The 18,868-nt window shown below is 35.3% G+C and overlaps 1 protein-coding gene and 1 long non-coding RNA gene across 2 annotated transcripts in view; one reads left to right on the plus strand and one right to left on the minus strand.

Annotated features, from left to right (window-relative positions):
* Positions 1-18,868, minus strand: part of FRMPD4 (FERM and PDZ domain containing 4) — a 746,498-nt gene that overhangs the window by 595,115 nt on the left and 132,515 nt on the right.
* The window catches only part of LOC110222483 (uncharacterized), a 58,129-nt gene continuing 57,472 nt past the window's right edge, over positions 18,212-18,868 (plus strand). The window contains exon 1 of the long non-coding RNA XR_002328397.2: positions 18,212-18,357. This is a non-coding gene — a long non-coding RNA (uncharacterized LOC110222483). The remainder of the gene's footprint in view (positions 18,358-18,868) is intronic.

An 18,868-nucleotide genomic window follows, 5' to 3' on the forward strand; every position in this document is an offset into this window, starting at 1 on the left:
ATCATTATCTTTTCCAACAATTGCTCAGAGATAAATAAATTCTCATTTTGCAGATGGGAAATTTACCTCAAACCAGTTTACAATAATTGATAAATGGTAGATAAAAGCATCCAGGAAAGCATCCAGTACTCTGGTCCTTCCAGTTAGTTTCTCACAAAGAAATCCTGGGACATACGTTAAATGCAAAGTCATGATTCATATGACGTGATAAATAGGAATCTAGCTATTTGAATCCATCAGTAAAAGCTTCCTCAGGTGTATCCAGCAATTCTATTATGAAGTATTCTTTCTCTTCTCTTCCAAGCTATTGCTTTGCAAAAAAAAATGACCTCATATTCATAGAGCAAGAATTTACAAAAATGTAGAGCTAAATGGCCTCAGTTCTCTGAGGGGAGTGAGTAAATTGTCATTGGCTTTTAGTAAATAGGAATCAGTCAAATGGCCAAGACAGAAATTTTGAGAGAATATCATTTGACTCATGGATCCATTAAACAATTCAAACAAGATGGAATGACATTTTGAAGCGTTTAATTTCAAACAGTTATGGCTTTTGGTGACAGCATGGCCTCATAAAGAGCTGACCCTCAAAGCCAGGAAGTTCAAGTCTGACCTCTGACATATACTGGGCAAGTTACTTAAATTCTCAATGCTCTAGCCAACTTTCTGTGATGAAAAGTTGCAGAGACAATGCTGACCTGCACTAGTAGAGGGAGTTTCCTTACCAGAGAGTTTATATATCAGTGAAATCACAAGTCCAGTCCCCACCCCTGTCCCTATAGTACTTGGTGAAGTGTTCTGGTTTTAGTGATTTATGAACTTTTGACACATTATCCTGGAATGCCATTAGGAAAGCAAAAAAAAAAAAGCATAGGTGTTATAAGTAAATAAGTAAGTAGGCTCATGGAGAATGGAGCTGCATATTTTACTGCCTAGGAAAAAGATTTCTCTAAAGAATTGACTACAGAGGTTAGTATATTTACCAGGGAGTTTTTTTTTTAATTTTTTCTTCTTTAAGCTAACTTTTGTGAGCATCAATATTGTGATGATAATAATAATGGCTCAAGTTTATTAAACAGTTGACAGATTTCAATATACTTTCCTTATAGTGACCCAGGTGACTAGTATTATTATTCCCATCCTAAAGATTAGGTAATGGGGCTCAAAGGTGATTTGCCCGGAGTCACACAAGCCTAGTGAAAGAGAAAACCCACATCTTTCAAACCAGTACTCTTCTGATTAAACCACCCTACTATTTTTATAGTTACTCTTGAGTTGCTGCCTGTGAGCTACACTGATTATCTGTAAGTATATGCTATAATTGCTTTCACACATCATCTAAAATTTGTTTCTCTCTTTTCTATAACCTAAGATATTACAAATGAAAAGTGATGAAAGCTGTGTAGGGCAGTGGAAAGGGCAATGGATGTGGAATCAAAAGACCTGGATCTGTTCTGTATGACACTGAGAAAATCACTTACTCCCTCTGGGCGTCATTTTCAAAATGTGTAAAATGAGTAGGTTGGCCCAGATATGGCCCTTAGGTTCTTGTTTACCTTGAAAGGTATGAACTTATAGGAACAGCTAGATGATGTATTGGATCTGGAGTAAGGAAGATGAGCTTAAATTCAACCTTAGGCACTTTCTAACTGTGTGACCTTGGGCAAGTCACCTAACGCTTGCCTCTATTTCCTCATTGGTAAAATGGAGATAATAAAAGCACCTAACCACCAGAGTTGTTCTGAGGATAAAATTAGATAATAATTATAAGGCGCTTTGCAAACATTAAAGCACTACATATATAGTTGTCATTATTGCTATTATTATTATTATTATTATTATTATCATTATTATTATTATCATTACAATACCTTGTATAAAGGAAATACATATGGAGAAGAACCAACTGTTGGCTGATGCTTTTCTACTCTCCTTTTAAAACAAAAAGAACAAAAGAATAGTCAAGTAAGGACATTTTGATAAATCTTTTCTCAGTGTCATTTGTTAAAATTCATTATCACTTTATACCATCTCAGAAAAGTATATGAACTGAAAGCATATCTCTGGCAGAACTGATAATGAAAAAAATATAAACTATCAGAAAATAAATCCCTAAGGCATCCTGTTAGATAATATCAAAAGAATAACAAGGTATTGCTATATCAACTGCTCCAAAGAGACTTCAAAAATTAAATAAAAAGATCCTAGAACAAAGTCATATTCACAAGGGACTTAGAGAGATTTTACCCTGTTGGCAGAATAACCATGGAGAAACATCAAATTTTAAAATCTCAAAAGTAAAAATCTCACCTATCAAATAACTACAATCATCACCAGCACCTACTATTTCCCCTAACACTCAGCTAGGCAATGCAGGGAATACAAAAGAACTGTAAGATAAAGTGCCTTTAAGAAAACTACAAAATTCTTGACTCTGGAATACATTTTCTCTTTTTTTCTTACAGTTTTGTCCTAAAACAAGGGCAGTAATACTTTTGAAGAAAATGAAAAAGAGCAATAAGTTTGTATCTTAAAATCATAAGGGACTCCAGTTAATATATTGAGATTTCTCTAAAGATCTCAAAACCTTATATGATAACTCTCCAAGATGGTTGTTTTTGTTGTGCCTTCCCCCTCCCTCTATCTCAAACCCTCATTTTGTCAAGATTGCAAGTAGGGAAAGTAATATAAATGTTATATACAAATCTCACTTGATTGGGAGCCTTGCCACTAGCCTTTTTCCTGATATCCTATTCACTATTTCAATGTTAATAATTCTCTTTCCTTTGCCCTCCCTAACATCCTCATCTTAAGAGACAGCTTTAAACAGTGGAGACATCAGTGGACTTGGCCTTCCTCAGATAAATACTAGATGTGTGAAGTAACCTCCTACAGCCTTTTTCCTCATCTACAAAACTAGAATAATAATATAGTACCTACCTGTCAGGATTGTTAAGAGGATCTAATGAGACAACACTTGTAAAGTACACTGCAAACTTTAATCAGTGATACATATGCTGAGGATATTAATTATTTAATTCTATATTAATTACACATTTGTTATTTTTTCTATATTTAATTATATGTTATTATTGATTTTATTAGTTTAATTCTATATTAATGGTATTTAATTGATGTAATTATATATTAATTATTATTCTATATTAATTATTAATTAGTTCTATATTGATTATTTTATTTGATCTGTTCGTTATTATTATTATTTTGAAACTGCCCCCTGCCACCATGCCCTCATCCTTTCTCCCCACCCCACCAACAGGTCTCATGGAGAATTCTTACAATGCCAATCTCCTTCTTCATGCCCTTTCTCCCCATCATATATTTTTTTTTAAATCAGAGAATGAAAAATGTATAATTAACAAAATAAAAGAGCTTATCTTCAACCTGCCAACAGCCAGTAACCCAAAAGCCAGCTAATAATTTGCTATTATATTTGTCATGTCTTACACTAATAACTATCTTTCAAGATTTCACTCTCAAGAATCCCATCTGTCTTAAAAGAATGGAATGGTCTATTCGGAGTGCTCCATATTTCCGATGTTCCGAGGAAGAGAAAACAGCCTTTAATTACAGCCAACTTTGGGTAAATTAAGAAGGACTTCACATTTCAGGTGAAAGGGAAATTACAAAGTAGCCTTTCTGATCATTCTTAAAACAGGGACTTGATCTAAACAGATATTTCTCCAAGACACAGAAGGAGAGAGGGTGGTTTGTATGTTCCTGGTCCCAAATTCAATCTCCAAAATGCATTTTGGTGTACATAGCGTATGATCTCTTAGAAAAGGAGACTAACATTTCCAGAATAAGGGATAAAAGCAATGCACAGTAATTTGTCATTTCCAAAGCCATAAAGCACTGAGCCTTCACACAACATCTTTCCACGTTCCATTGTCATTAAACACATAGCTTCACTAGGGTCATAGAACAAAGGTTTATAGCTGCCAAGATAAAGTAACTACTAAATGGCTTTTTATTTCTTTCTTTTTCTGATATGTTTATACATTGGCACTTCATTCTAACATAATCACAGAACTGTGAGGATTGTGCATGTGTGTGTAAGTGTATGTGTGTGTTTACTTCTTAAATTTAAAATCTAACGGTTCATCTAGAATATTAGACCCACTGGCTTAATGCCTCATGAAGCCTTTTTAAGGAGGTTAATCATTCTATTCAGAAGCAGTGTGGTATAAAGGACCCAATTTCAGAGTCAGGAAGACCTGGGTTCCAGTCCCTCCTCTGATTGGCCAGTGACATACTAGATGTTTCATGGGGCAATTAGGTGATACGGGGGATAGAGTCCTGGACCTGTAGTCAGAAAGACCTGAATTCAAATCCAGCCTTAGATACTTATCATCTGTGTGACTCTAGGCAGGTCATTTAACCTTGACTTTAGTTTCCTCATCCATAAAATGGGGAAGATAATGATAACACCCATCACTGAAGGTTGTTGTGAAGATCACATGAGATAATAAAGCAATTATCACAGTGCCTGGCACATAGAAGTCACTATATAAATGTTGATGATGATGACAACTAGACAACTCATTAGATAGAGCACTGGGCATGGAATCAGGAAGCCCTGAGTTCAAATCCAGCCTCAGACATTTACTAGGTGTGTGACCTTGGGCAAGTCATTTAACCTCTGCATGCCTTAATACACTGGAGAAGGTATGACAAGTCACTCTAATATCTTTGCCAAGAAAATCCCATGGATAGGAAGGCCATGGGATCATGAAGAGTTCAACACAACTGAACCACAAAATTATTATAATTATCATTATTAACAACTCATTTAATATTTTAGAACTCTAAGCAGCTCTCTAAAACTTCACGTTACAGAGCAGATATACACTTGTAATTATAGGCAACTTTCTTCAGTGGGAATTCCCTGTAATGAAATCACAAGTCCAAGTCCAAAACAATACCTCCCCCCAAACTACTGAATCAACAAGTTATTTGTTTTGTGGGTTTGTTTATACAAAGAAGTGCAAATTCTGCTTTTAGTACATAAAGATGATGTGTATCCACTTGTAAAAAATATATGTATATATACATATATATATATATACAAATGTGCATACAAGTACATATACATATAAATACATACATATACATACAAAATATATATACATGCATAGTTATACATTTATAAATATACATACACATATATATTTATACATATATACACATATATACAGATAAATAGATAGAAAGATGGATAGATAAATAGGCAGATAGATAGTATGTAAGCTATAGTTCCTTCACCAATGAGAATCAGACAAGAGGGAGAAAGAAATGTAACAGAAATCTCACTAAAAAAAAGTTTTTTTAAATGTATGATTAAATAAAAAGGCTTTACAAATTCACCAAAGCAAAGCTTAGAAAACTTCCCAAAAGAGCTGTGTCTGCAAATCAAAACAGTCTTTAAGCATTCATGTAGCAGATAAGAGGCAACAGAGGGACGATCTCATCATACAGAATGGAGTCCTTGTTACACTTGCCAACTATTTCTCCAATGAATTAGGACCCACATATTCACCTTTAATATAAAATGTTCTTATTAGACTTGCTTGGCTCCTTTGTTCCTGCCTACAAATCAATTAATTTATTATGAAAATCTTTACTGTGCTATGACCTTGGGAACCCATCATAAAAGAATTGGTTCTAGATGTCCCTGATTGCATTGTAAGTCTAAAAGACAGGTGGAGTTAATTTCTTTTCATGGATATTCAACAAGACAAATTGTTTTACTATTGCCCTATATTGACTGTTGTAAACCTAGGTCTTGCTTTTCTTTTGAAGACAAGAGAAATCTATTTATTACTTTATAATGAGTCTGCATAGGGCACTTGGGAAAAATGGAAGATAGAGGGTTAGAGAAGAGGGACAGGGGGTTGGTTTTAGATCAAGGAAACTTGGGTGTGAATCTTGGCTCTGCTTCTTATTACTTCTGTTACATTACCTGAATCACTACACTTGCTTAAGCCTCAGTTTCCTCATCTGTAAAATGATGGGATTAGACTAGATCAGAGATGTCAAGCTTTTGGCTTTCACCATACATGGTCACAAGATGATCAAGTGTAGCCTGATCAGAGTAAAATGTAATTGGGAGATGTGTAATAAAATAAATAAAAATATAATAAAACTTAGATAATGTTAATTTGTGGCTTTCTAAGTCAACAAGTCACCCATAGGGATTCATTTATATTTGGCTTTAACTCCACTGGACTAGATAATCTCAAAATTGTATTCCAGGTATAACTCTTGTGATAGAATTTTTTAATATATTCATTGCTTTGTTACTGGAGGTATTCAAACTCAGAGGCTGAGTGAGATTTTGTAGGGCTCTGGCTTATAGGAACTCTGTATAGGAACACTTAGATTTTGGGTCATGTTAATACCACCCAAATTGATTATTTCATTGGCTTCTCTGATATTTTTTAGAAATATCACAAAAAATAATCTAAAAATCGTATTTTTTTAAATGATGAAAAAATAACTTAAAACAGCAAAACAGTAGCTTTAAGGCATTCCCCAGGAATACACTGTGAGATACTTAAAAATCTCCTGAAATCTGATGCTTTGTTATGTTAAATTAACAAACTCATTAAAGCCTGGTGGGAGAGCAAACATACCACAGACTGCCCTTACATGTCAGCTAATTTCAACTGACACATCTTTCAGAGAGATGGCTATGTTATGATCGCTGTATTTTAAATATATCAATAGAATGCAGTACTGCAAAAGAATGTCCTATGGTGTACATAGTCACAAACTGAAAAAGGAGCAAAAACCTGAACCAATGTTGGCTGATATTAGATTCAGCTTGCTAAATTATTTCCTAAGCCTAGAATGCCTTCTTTGTATCTATGCACATTGAGGATCCAAAATTCAAATGATGCCTCTTCCAAAAACTTCCCTGAACATCAAATACAAAACTGGAATTTTAATTTCATGGATGTGGATGCGACCTTCAAGGACACAACTCATCCATGTGTTCCCATGCATTCACCCCATTTAACATGTTGAAGACCTTCCTTGATTTCTCTTGACATCCAGGGGAGTTGTGAGGGAGGGAAGAAGCATTTATGGAGGACCTATTATGTGCTAGGCATTTGGCTAAGTGCTTTACAAATATCTTATTTGATCCTCATGATAATCAGGCAAGGTCACAAAAATTTTGGCAACAGTGAAAGGTTTGTAAACACTCAGTGACCAAAAATTAATTAAAAATCCAACTCATAAGGAATCCAAGGGATTTCTGGCAAGGTTTGCCCCTATTGCATGGCCACAACTTCACTGAAGCTTTGGTTCTGAAAAGAAAGTGTTCACACTTTGCACTGTGCATGCCCTCAGCCTGCACAATGTCATCAGCTAACACTTGGAAAACAAGAAAACGGGTCCCGAGTGGGAAAAGAAGCCCTGCTCTAGAGTAAGAGAATCTAAGTTCAAAGTCCACTCTTATATTTACTACCCAGTAGCTGTTGGGCCAGTCACTCAACACCTTTCAAGTCTCAGTTTCCTCATTTATAAAATGGAATGGCCCAGAGGTCCCTTCTTGCACTATATCTCTAATACTATGAATTCTCCTCCAAAATTCTTAGCTTGTAATGTATTACAGACCACTCCCACACATCCACTGTATTGTCTTATAGGTAATACTAATTTTTAATTATTTGTGTTCTTCCCTGATGCTGCCGTTTGGAAATTATCTTTCCTTTCCCTGACCTCACATATCACTTTGCACACTTCTCATGCATTTTTCATGTTCATTTTTAATTACTTTTATTCATCCATTCATTCAATTAGCATTTATTAAAGAACTATTATGTACCAAGGTACTATGATAGGTACTGTGAATGCAATGACAAAATGAAAACCAAATCCTTGCCCAAACAGAGCTTAAATTCTACTAGAGGTAAACAACATTTAAATGGATACATAATTCGCAATACAATTTGAGAAGGTAGTGGGGCAAGGATTATGAGCATCCTATGAGAGGTTGAGACTTGAAGGAAATTATGGATTCTAAGAGGCAGAGGAGGATGAGGAATGCATTCCAAGAACATAGGGTACCTTGTGCAAAGGCAGGAAAGCAAGAAATAGAATTCTGAGTCTGGAGAATAAGTAGACCAATGTGGCTGGAATATAGAAGTGGGAAAGTAGTGAGAATTAAGTCCAAAAAGGTATAATCAGAAGTTTAGACCTGGAAAGTGCCTTACAAGAACATCCACTCAAACTCCCCCACTCAGCACATGAAGAAACTGAAGCACAGAGAAGGTGTGACTTGCCTAGGGTCACCCAGTTGACAAGTGTCTGATGTAGGATTTGAACTTGGGTCTTACTGACTGCATGGTTAGTACCCTGTCCACTAAACCACACTACTTCTACATGAAATAACTTGTGAAGGTTTTGAAATGGCAAACTCGTAAGTTTATATGTTGTGCAAAGTCAAGTGTGAACTCCTGAAGATTCTTGGGTAGAGGAATGAAACCCTCAGACCTGTGCTATGTGGATATAATTTTTGGCAGTTTTAGGGAAGATGTATTAGAGGAAAGAGAGATTGGAAATAGAGAGTTGGATTAGGAGCTAATTATAATTCATTTAATCCTCTTTGCCTCAGTTTCCTCATGTATAAAATGAGCTGGAGAAGGAAATGGCAAATCACTCCAATATCTTGGCCAAGAAAACTTCCAGTGGGGTCATGAAGAGTAAGGCATGACTGAAATCATCTAAATACCAATTATAGTAGTACAGGGCAAAGGTGAAGAGGGCCAGAAATAATTTGAAATATATTTATCTCATCACTTTTGATACATGTCAGAATTTTTTTTATGTATCAATGTGTTTTATCATTGTATCTTTCTTAGTTATTATTGTGAGAAATGTGGTTCAATCACTCCTTGGTAGGGTTAGTAGCCCAACTCACTGCTCTTCCAGAAATATATCATGCGGAGTTCTGTCCTCCCTTAAGAAACAAAACTTAAACTGAAGTGAGTGAAAGGACGTGTATTTACTTATGGTTCTTGCAGAATAACTGAGTGTGTGATAGCCCCCCAAAAAGAAAAAGGGGACACACACACACCGACAGAAGCCAGAGCAAGCCTTTTAGGCAGTTAGTTCCTTATTGTCCCTCCCTTGAGAGTCGGGATTAGTCCCTGCCCTTTTGGGTTACAATCTTTCTGATACTCCCACTTCATTACATGTCTCTCTTCCCACTAACATATGAAAGGTGCCTACTTCAGTGCTATTGCTCCCCTCTGGGCAGAGAAGTTAGTATTATGAGCCCATTACACATACGCACTCCAAGTAAAGCTTAACCTTTGTCCTACTTCCAGCCTCTTTAACCAAACAACCAATTTCACACACTTTTAGCCGGTTCTAGAACCTCTCAGTTTCATTATATGGAAACATAATAGTTTCTTACCTTTCACATTATTATAATAATATTTTGCATTAAGTGGGACCTTAATAAATATCTGTGGAATTAAATATTAGATATTCTGAGATAGGATATGAATGATTCGATTAAACAATATGATTTTCATCTGTCCAGTAGTTTGTATTTTTATCTTGATCATTTGCAAAGTTTGTGATGATTAAAAAATCCATGGCCTTTAAAACGTAACTAATGGACAGATGATCTTATGATGTTATCTATGTTAGATAGGCTAGATAAAAAACAGAAAGCTAGGTAGTGAGAGTAAAGTAGGAAGTCATTCCCGGGATGGAATGCTTTTTCTTATATGTTTTTTTTGCATTCAGAATGGCTTTATAGCCCATCTGTAATTCTGAAAAGCATTTTGAGTTTTGCAAAATCATTATATAAAGCAATTATAATATAAACTCCAACAACATCTTAATGATAGAAATAGCTAAACAGAATGGGGTAGAAGCTTTAATACATTTTATTACCATTTGTTAGGCACTGGTAATATGTCAGGTATAATACAGAAGAAAAATAATGATCACCTAATTTCACCCACAAATTTAATTACAAAGTCATACTAGGAGGTGGCTTAACTTTTTCACTAGACAAATATCTCTAAATCTATAAGACAATTGATTGCCTCATGAAGATAGGCTAAAGACTCGTTTTCTTGCCTTCCTTTCCATTTAGATTATTAGCTTTAGTGCTTGTTCAGGACATATTCCATCATCCATCAAGAATTGGGGAGAGGCTTCCTCAGCTGTGTCAGCAATTACAACTTATCAAACAATTGCCTTTTAAGTACCCAAATTGGTTGAAAGTTGAAGTTGGACTAAAGGACCTGCCCCATTCATTTGCAAATTACCTTTAAAAAAATCTTGGCAAGCTAAAGATGGCTAAAACTTTGTATGACTTGTTCTTAAGTCATCCTATTTATTCAGTTTAGGTCACAACCAGGTAGCATGGTAGATGAATACTGGACTTTGATGGAAAAAAATGTAAGTTCAAATCCTGCCTCAGGCTTACTGTATGACCCTGAATAGATGAATTAATACTTCTCCAGCCTCAGTTTCAAAAATAGGGAAAATAATATCTTATATTAACAATAGTAATCTTGTATAGTATACATAATAATTTTGTATAATAAACATATATAATAACAATAAAAATAATCATATATACTAACAACAAAATAATAACCACCAGGTAGTAAGGATCATATGGGATTATATATGTCTTTTGACCTTTGTTTCGAAGAGGACCAGTGACGATAATTTGTGCACGAATTGGATTTTTTTAATTAAAATTTATTTTACTCTCAATTCATGGAACAAAACAAGCATTTCCATAACAATGAGACAGAGTTGCATATACACATGCACATGCACATATATGCATATGTACATATACACACATATACGTATATATGCATGGTACAAACTTTAAGGTATTATATGTGCTAATAAAATATTATCATTAATATTTAAAAGGGCTATAAAATTTTCCAGCTGGATGGAACCTTCTTTTAGTAATAACTTAACCTAATACCACATTATAGCTAGGAGATAACCTGGATTGAAGGCTGTGCCAACAATGCACATTGTTTTACTTTGATCCTTATAGTCATAGTATAGTACCTGGTACACAGAAGGCCCTTAATAAATGCATATTGATTGACTAAGGTCTTATTAAATGGAAGGCTTGAAAGAGTATGTTCACATATCAACCTTCTCTGTCATCCAAGTACTAGCCTAGCTATGATTGTATGATGATGTTTTTCCCCCCTTTTCAAGGGGACTCATGAAGATCATTTATTAAAAGGTGGAGGGAGGGGTTATAGTCTGCAAGAGTAGGAACAGTGTCTTTGTTAACAAAAAAAAAAAGAGAGAGATCTTTGGAATACTTGGGACCTTAGAGATCCCTCATCTTTTTTGTTGCTCAGTCTGTCAGATTCTTCATGACTCCATTTGAGGTTTTCTTGGCAAACATTTTGGAACGGTTTGCCATTTCCATTGCCAGGTTATTTTACACATGAGGAAACTGAGGCAAACAGAGTCAAGTGACTTGCCCAGAGTCACACAGCTAATAAATGTCTGAGGCCAGATTTGAACTCAGGCAGATGAGTCTTCCGGACTCCATGCTCATCCCTCTATCTACTGTGCCAACTAGCTGCCCTGTCCCTCATTTTACAAATGAGCTAACTAAGTCCCTATGATGTCCTTGGTGCTTTTTGAAAACAAAGGACCAACAACAACAATAAACTTACACCTGGAGAGGAGTAAAGTGTCATTCTTAAGAGCACATAGGGTAAGATGGTCCTTACCAGGAAGGTTTCAGCTTCCGTTGCTTGGTTTGAGAATGGAAGTATTCCTGGCAATACACTTAGCTATCAATATATTGAAAAAGTAGCAGTGTGAAATATAACCCAGCTGTAATTACCTGCTTTTGCCCTCACAGATGAATTAGAAGGTAGTGGCAGGGTCGTTCTGGATGCTCTTTGTTTCCTGAATGCAACAATTTTAAATTAGTGTGCCTTGATAGTGGGAATATTGATGCAAAATGCATTGCTTTGTTCATGTCTTTTTCTTATTTTTCACTTGGGTAGGGTACTTTACTTGATAAGTAGTATGCTGTAAATCTTATTCTCATAGAGGCCTCTGGTCACTATCCTACATCTCCTTAGAACTACTTTGCTGAGGGCAGAAAACAACCTTTAGAGTGGGGTAGCATTTCAAATATGCTTTCATGAAAAATAAACCTAATAAAGTACATATGGGGGAGGGTGGGAATGGCAGGGAGTCAGGGAGAAGAAGCCACAGATGGGTAACTCAATTTCCTGAAGGGGTAGAATACTAAAGGTTAGACCTGATATTCTGGGATGATACCCAGTTTCCATTTACACTCCTTCAAATAATTATTCTCTGAATGGTTTGTGACATAAGTCTCAAAATATGAGTCAAGACGTAACACTATGGAAATGCTCCTGATTTCCCCCACCCCAATTCCATCAACTGCCAGGACCAAAATATGCACTGAGAACATTTTTATTCATTTCTACAGTTTTCACTGCCACGTTAAAAAAAAAGTATTTAAAGTTGTTGAGAACCTACACACACTTTGAGTCCAAGAGTGCTACAAAATATTGCTTGCATAAAAATTTAAAAGCATCTTCCTTTATGGGTTAATTCTGGCTACAGAATTTTTGCCACCAAGTTTATGGCTCTCAGAATGCCAGTTCCCTGAAACAGAATCCTAGAATTTTATAGTTGAAGGGGAATTTAGAGATCTTCTAATATAACCATTCAACAAACATTAATTGACGACAATGTGCCAGGCACTCAAACAAAATTAAAATGAAATAGACCCTGCCTTCAAGGAGCATATGATCTATAGCTCCCTATAGATTATAAATATTATTGTATTTATACCTCATATAGATTATAAATATTATAAATGTTATATTTATACTCCCTATAAGTTATATATTGTAAATGTTATTATATTTGTATTCCCTACATATTATAAATGCTATTATAGTTATAATCCATATATTATAAACATATTTATATTCCTTATAGATTATAAACATTATTATATTTGTAATCCCTATAGATTACACATGTTATAATCAATATAAAATAAATACAAATCCTTTTGGGGAGAAGATAACTGGGGGAATCAGGAAAAAGCTCTAGTAGCAGGTGAAATGAGCTGAGCCTTTAAAAATACACAGATGAGAAATTTGAGAGGTAGTGCTTAAGTGACTTGTCCAGGATCATACAGCAAGTAGATATCTGAAAAGTGAGTGTCAGATTTGAACTCAAATGTCCCTGACTCCAAATTCATGGCTCTGTTTACTGTGCCATCTAGTCGTCTCTCTAACATAGGTGATGAATGATCATTCAGTCTCTACTTGAAGAATTCAAACTCTACCAGCCTTCTCCCAAGGCAGCCCAATGTACTTTTCAATAGCTCTAATGGTTAGGAACTTTTTCCTTATATCAAGATTAAATTCAGTTCTGCAACTTTTATCTATTCCTCTTAGTTTAATTCTTTCAAGGAAAACAGGACAATTCCAATTAATCCTTCTCCTAAGTGACAACCCTTCAGATGCTCGAAGACAGTGATGAAGTGCCCATATATCTTATCTTTTACAAGATAAACATCTGCAATACATTCACCAGCTCCTAAGTCCCTTAACCTCTATGTATCTCCCCTTATTCACCTATAAGATAAGAGTATTGTAGTATTGTTCTCTAATGTCCCTTTCTGATCTGATTCTGCTACAGCCACATTGCTTGAATTACCTACTCATCGCCAATTTATGGAACTCCACTTCTGTTCCTTTGGACACCCCCTACTATATGTAATGTTCTTTCATCTCTTAAATTTTCTCAATTTTCATCTGCTCTAGGAAGACTTTGGATTTCAACTCCATTCAATCACGACTTCGTGCTAAAATTATTTAACATTTATGTTTATACAAAGTTGTACCTACCAATTCATAGGTCTCAAAGTGTCCTTCAGTTATTTCAGTTATGTCCTTCCAAATAAATTACATTATCCCTACATTTTTGGGATGAGTAACACATTTTGCAAACCACAAAGCACGATTTTAGTGACTTATTATTATTCCTTATAGTATGTAGAAAATATTATATAGTCAGTCAATTTTTTTGACAAATCATACCTAGTGATTACTCAAATATATGTGGTGACAATATAGCAAAATGTTCAAAAACGAGCTGCAAATAATAGAGATATTTTAACAGAAATATGCATCTCAAATTTATGTAATATTTTCTGGTTGATAAAGTGCTTGTTCATTTTTCACAGTGCTAAAAATGTTATTTGTCTACTTAATTGATGTCTGCTGTACTCAGGATCTGTTAGTATATCATAATTGCATTTTTTGAGCTTGATTGTGATAAATTATGTGTTTTAATAAATGTCTATTTTCCTTCTCAGGTTAAATGCTAGAGGTATTTGTTGTTGTTGTTGTTGTTGTTGTTGTTAAAACAACTTCACTATGATGCACTTTCTTCTATTTCAAATAACTATCCTGAAAACAGTGGGACCTTCTCTGAATAAATTGTAGGAGAAGCAGAGATACCTCAGTCACTTCCAGGGTGTCTCTATTCATAATTTTCAACTGCCAAGAAGAACAGTTCAGGCTTCATGACACATTTTGATTGAGCCTCACTGCTGAGATGAAATATTTCCATCTCTCTTTAGGTATATGATAGCTATCTCCTTCAGATCTCTAGAATATTTTGAGAAAAGTGCTAAGATCACAGCAGAGCAGAGTGAGCTTATATTTTAAGGGGAGGACTTCCTATCCATGAAAAAGGGCAAAACATTCAAACAGATTATGAGAGAAATTGGACAATCCTGCCCCAAAGGATATAAAAATATAACATGACAGGAGCAAGCAAAGGCTGGCTTCAACACTGAGGCAGAAAGAGCAAGTCTGAAAGTCCACAGGTTGAAAGTACCCATGCGTTGCTGGTGAATAAACAAATAATGAATAGTTTTGGGCAACAGCTGTGGTCAGTAGCCTCACCTCCTGGTTAACTACTAAGCATCTATGCCATCTAGGCTCAAAGCCCTTGTGTTTATCTTGACATGAACTACATCACAGCACTATTGTTAGAATTCTTTGAGGGTGATTCAGGATATGAATATTTCAAGTGAACTATCACTGGATGGATGGATGCTTCCTGGCAATGTTCCCCTCATTGTGTGTTGTGTGTGTGTGTGTGTGTGTGTGTGTGAGAGAGAGAGAGAGAGAGAGAGAGAGAGAGAGAGAGAGAGACAAAGACAGAGACAGAGACAGAGACAGACAGACAGAAAGAGTGACAGAGACAGAGAGAGAGACACAGAGAGAGAGAGAGATTGAGAGATTTCACTCTTGTGGATCTGACTGTTTGGAACTGTGTAGAGCTAGGGAAAAACCTAAAGTGGTTTCAGAGCCAGCCCTTCTACACAGGGACTCATGATATAAACCAGCCATGTGCTGGCTTCTTTCTTAGATCATATATCAACTTCAAAATTTTCAAGTCGCACTCCATTCACTAGAACAACCTAGAGGAGAATAAAATGTGTCCCAGGTGGTTACTTAGCTGTACAGAATAGTTTGGGTTCAATCTCACCAAGAATCATAAGATTATGTGACTAATACAGAAATATGTTTTGTATGACTGCATATGTAATATATATATATATATATATATATGTATGTATATATACACATATATATCATACAAATTGTTTGCCTTTTCAATGAGGGGAGAGAGGAAGGGACAGAATTTGGAACTCAAAATTTTTTTTAAAATGAATGTCAAAATTGTTTTTTACACGTATTTGGAAAAATAAAATATTTTTTCAAATAAAGAGGAGGCAAAAAAGATTCCTAGGATTCTAGACTTAGAAGTGGAAGGGACCTTAGGAGTAGGTTATTTACTCTATCCTGCTTATTTAACTGAGACCCACAGAGTGGCAGATTCAGGATATGAAACTGGGTCCTCAGAATACTATCAGCAGGATGATGAAGTTTTATCATTTTTGCCTTTGCTCTCTTTTGAGATAGAGAAATCAATTAGATAGATGAATCAATTCCATTTTGAAATCTTTTTGAAAGTTTGGTATTAAACCCTTGATATGATTTTTAAAAAATCATTAATATATGAAAAGGCTTAGCTTTTTATTCAAAGGAATTATAAAGTGCTGGAAGTAAATGTGAGACATTATAAAAATACCTAAAATGTGAAATAATAAAGGACTTAATACCTTATATTCACATCTCATTTGATCCTCACGCCAATCATAGGAAGTGGTTTACAAGTACACCCATTTTAAACATGAGGAAACTGAAGCTATGATTGTCTAAATGACCTGCCTAGGGTTGCACATGTGGTAAGTGGTATCGTCAGGGCTGAAATCAAAGTCTTCTGACTCCCAGTCCTGTGTCATGTCCATTAATGTTAATATCAGTACTACATGATTTCCTCTTTATATGTAATAAATTGGGCTGAAGTGACTCTAGGATGCCATCTTGTTATCTTTCCCCCCACTAACCTATGGGCCTGAGATTTTTGTGCTATTTGTTTGCAAACATAATTTCCTCTGTTCTCTAATTCCCAAACTATAGTATAATCTAAGAGTCAAGTCCTCCTTGTGCATACTTGAATATAACAACTCGAAAAAGGAATTTCAAGGGAATAAATGTAAATAAGGGTCTTTTGAAGTCAAATGTTCTCCAAAGCATCAAAACACCACTTCTGGAAAAGTCAATAAGACCAGATAAAAGAGAAGGCCCTGAGGGCTCATTATATTTCCAATTGAATTTTGCAGTCTAGTCATGCAAACTGTAATAATACTGAAATACTTGTTTAAGGTTTTTTTGCTTGGGCATCTTTCTGCTTTTTTTTCATTTGGTGTGAGCAAAAGCCACCAGTTATATTTGGGACTATGCTAAAGCATTTGTTTTGATGATTAATTCAATTAAAAGGGATTTAAACAGAATATATATCATAACATGGAATTCCTGCACAACAGCACTTAACAGAACGGTTGGAATTTGAGTAGGGAAATGAAGAAAAGTAAAGGAAAAGACAAAAGTTCTATCCTCCTCTCCATGAAGCTGAAGAGCTAACTGAAAAGAAAATCATATAATGAGAAATGTCTCAAACATCAGCAAAGTGGGAAATGAATAAGCCACTGAAGCATGGCTCTCTTCTGCTCTGGAAGTCAAAGAATTAAGCAAGTCACATACCTGGAACAACAATAAGATTGAGGAGGAAAAAAAGAAGAAAAGCAGATAAAAAACACAGGATGTGCATGTAGGACAGAACCCAGGCTCTATTTTCAACAGACAGATTGTCACCCAGGCAGGGAGATAATTGCGTCTGCATGTTTGCAAGTAATGACGATGAAGCCAAGTATTAGGAAAACAGAATGAACGGTAAGCATAAAACTATGACAGCCCAGAGAAGATGAAAATGTCGGCAAGGAAAATGAAGCCATTTAGGACTAAAATATAGAAGAATTTGGAATATAGCAAGGAAATAAACTAGTGGAATTATTAAAATACATGTTAAGCAATACAAAGTATTTTTAGATACTGAAAATAAACTTTTATTGGAAGGCAGTTTCTTCAACAAGCTTTCTTTCACAGAAGAATAATTCCTGAGAAAATTTGATACCATTCAGAAAATTAAGACATACTGTGTGCACAGTGATAGGAGGATTAAAATACTATTTATACACATGTAAATAAACTGGTCAGAAGCCTACCTTTCATAGATAAATCATATTCATCACCTAGTACCCAAACAAAATGATAGCACTCCATTTTTGATACCTTTCTCTTGGAATATTGTGTGCTGTTTAAAATAGATGAATTACAAAATGTACAAAATGTAAAAATTTGCATTCCTTATAATGATTAGCATTTGAGTTGGAGGGATACATTATATCACAATGATTGATTGAATTGAAATGATTCAGTTATCATCCTTCTCCCTTTTCTCTCTTAATTTATTCTCTCATTTCCAAATCCTTAATTCAGGCACCTGCAAAGACTTAAAAGAGTGTTAACAGATGACTGACAATCCTACAATCCTTTTCTTTTTTTAACTAGGATTGGAGTGGTAAGAGAAGGTCATATGATAACTGACTACTTTCAGTTGCTGGGCTGGGGTACGGGAAGTGATACTGGTGGGAGGTGGGGAACGTGCTAGACTGGATCGGTGGGGGCAGGGATAAGATTGAATGCTGATTGGCTACTGGCTCTTATCTCTAAAAATACAGAGAGCTGAGGAAGGCTTGTGGCACTTGGCCTTCAAGTAAACATTTCACAGGAAGCAGACCACAGGAAGCAGATCGGTGGCCTTGGGAAAGGGGCTAAGGTAAGAACTTCAGTGTCCCAGTTTCTTTGCTTTTTCCCCCCTCACTCAAATTCTGGGGAACAGAATATCCCTGAATCTCATAAGAAGTTAAATCACAGAGTGATTGAAGGCCCTTATTTACTATTACATTACTATAGTGGTATTAAGATTTTTTTTTAAATCACATACTTTTAATGCAAACATCTATGCCTTTATTTTATTTTTATTATTTATTATTATTTTTTATTATTATTATTTTAAATAATAACATGAAGATCTAGTAACTTCTCTACACATTGTTGTTCAGTCATTTCACTCATGTTTGACTCTTTGTGGCCCTGATTGGGGTTTTCTTGGAAAAGATATGGGGGTGGTTTACCATTTCCTTCTTCAGCTCATTTTACAGATGAGGAAACTGAGGCAAACAAGTTAAGTGTCTTACCCAGGGTCACAAAGCTCATAAATATCTGAGGCTAGATTTGAACTCATGAACATCTTCCTGATTCCAAAATCAGTGATCTTTCCACTTTGC

This window comes from Phascolarctos cinereus, unplaced genomic scaffold (assembly GCF_003287225.1).
Source record: "Phascolarctos cinereus isolate Bilbo 61053 unplaced genomic scaffold, phaCin_HiC Scaffold_726;HRSCAF=1367, whole genome shotgun sequence".
Taxonomy (NCBI): domain Eukaryota; kingdom Metazoa; phylum Chordata; class Mammalia; order Diprotodontia; family Phascolarctidae; genus Phascolarctos; species Phascolarctos cinereus.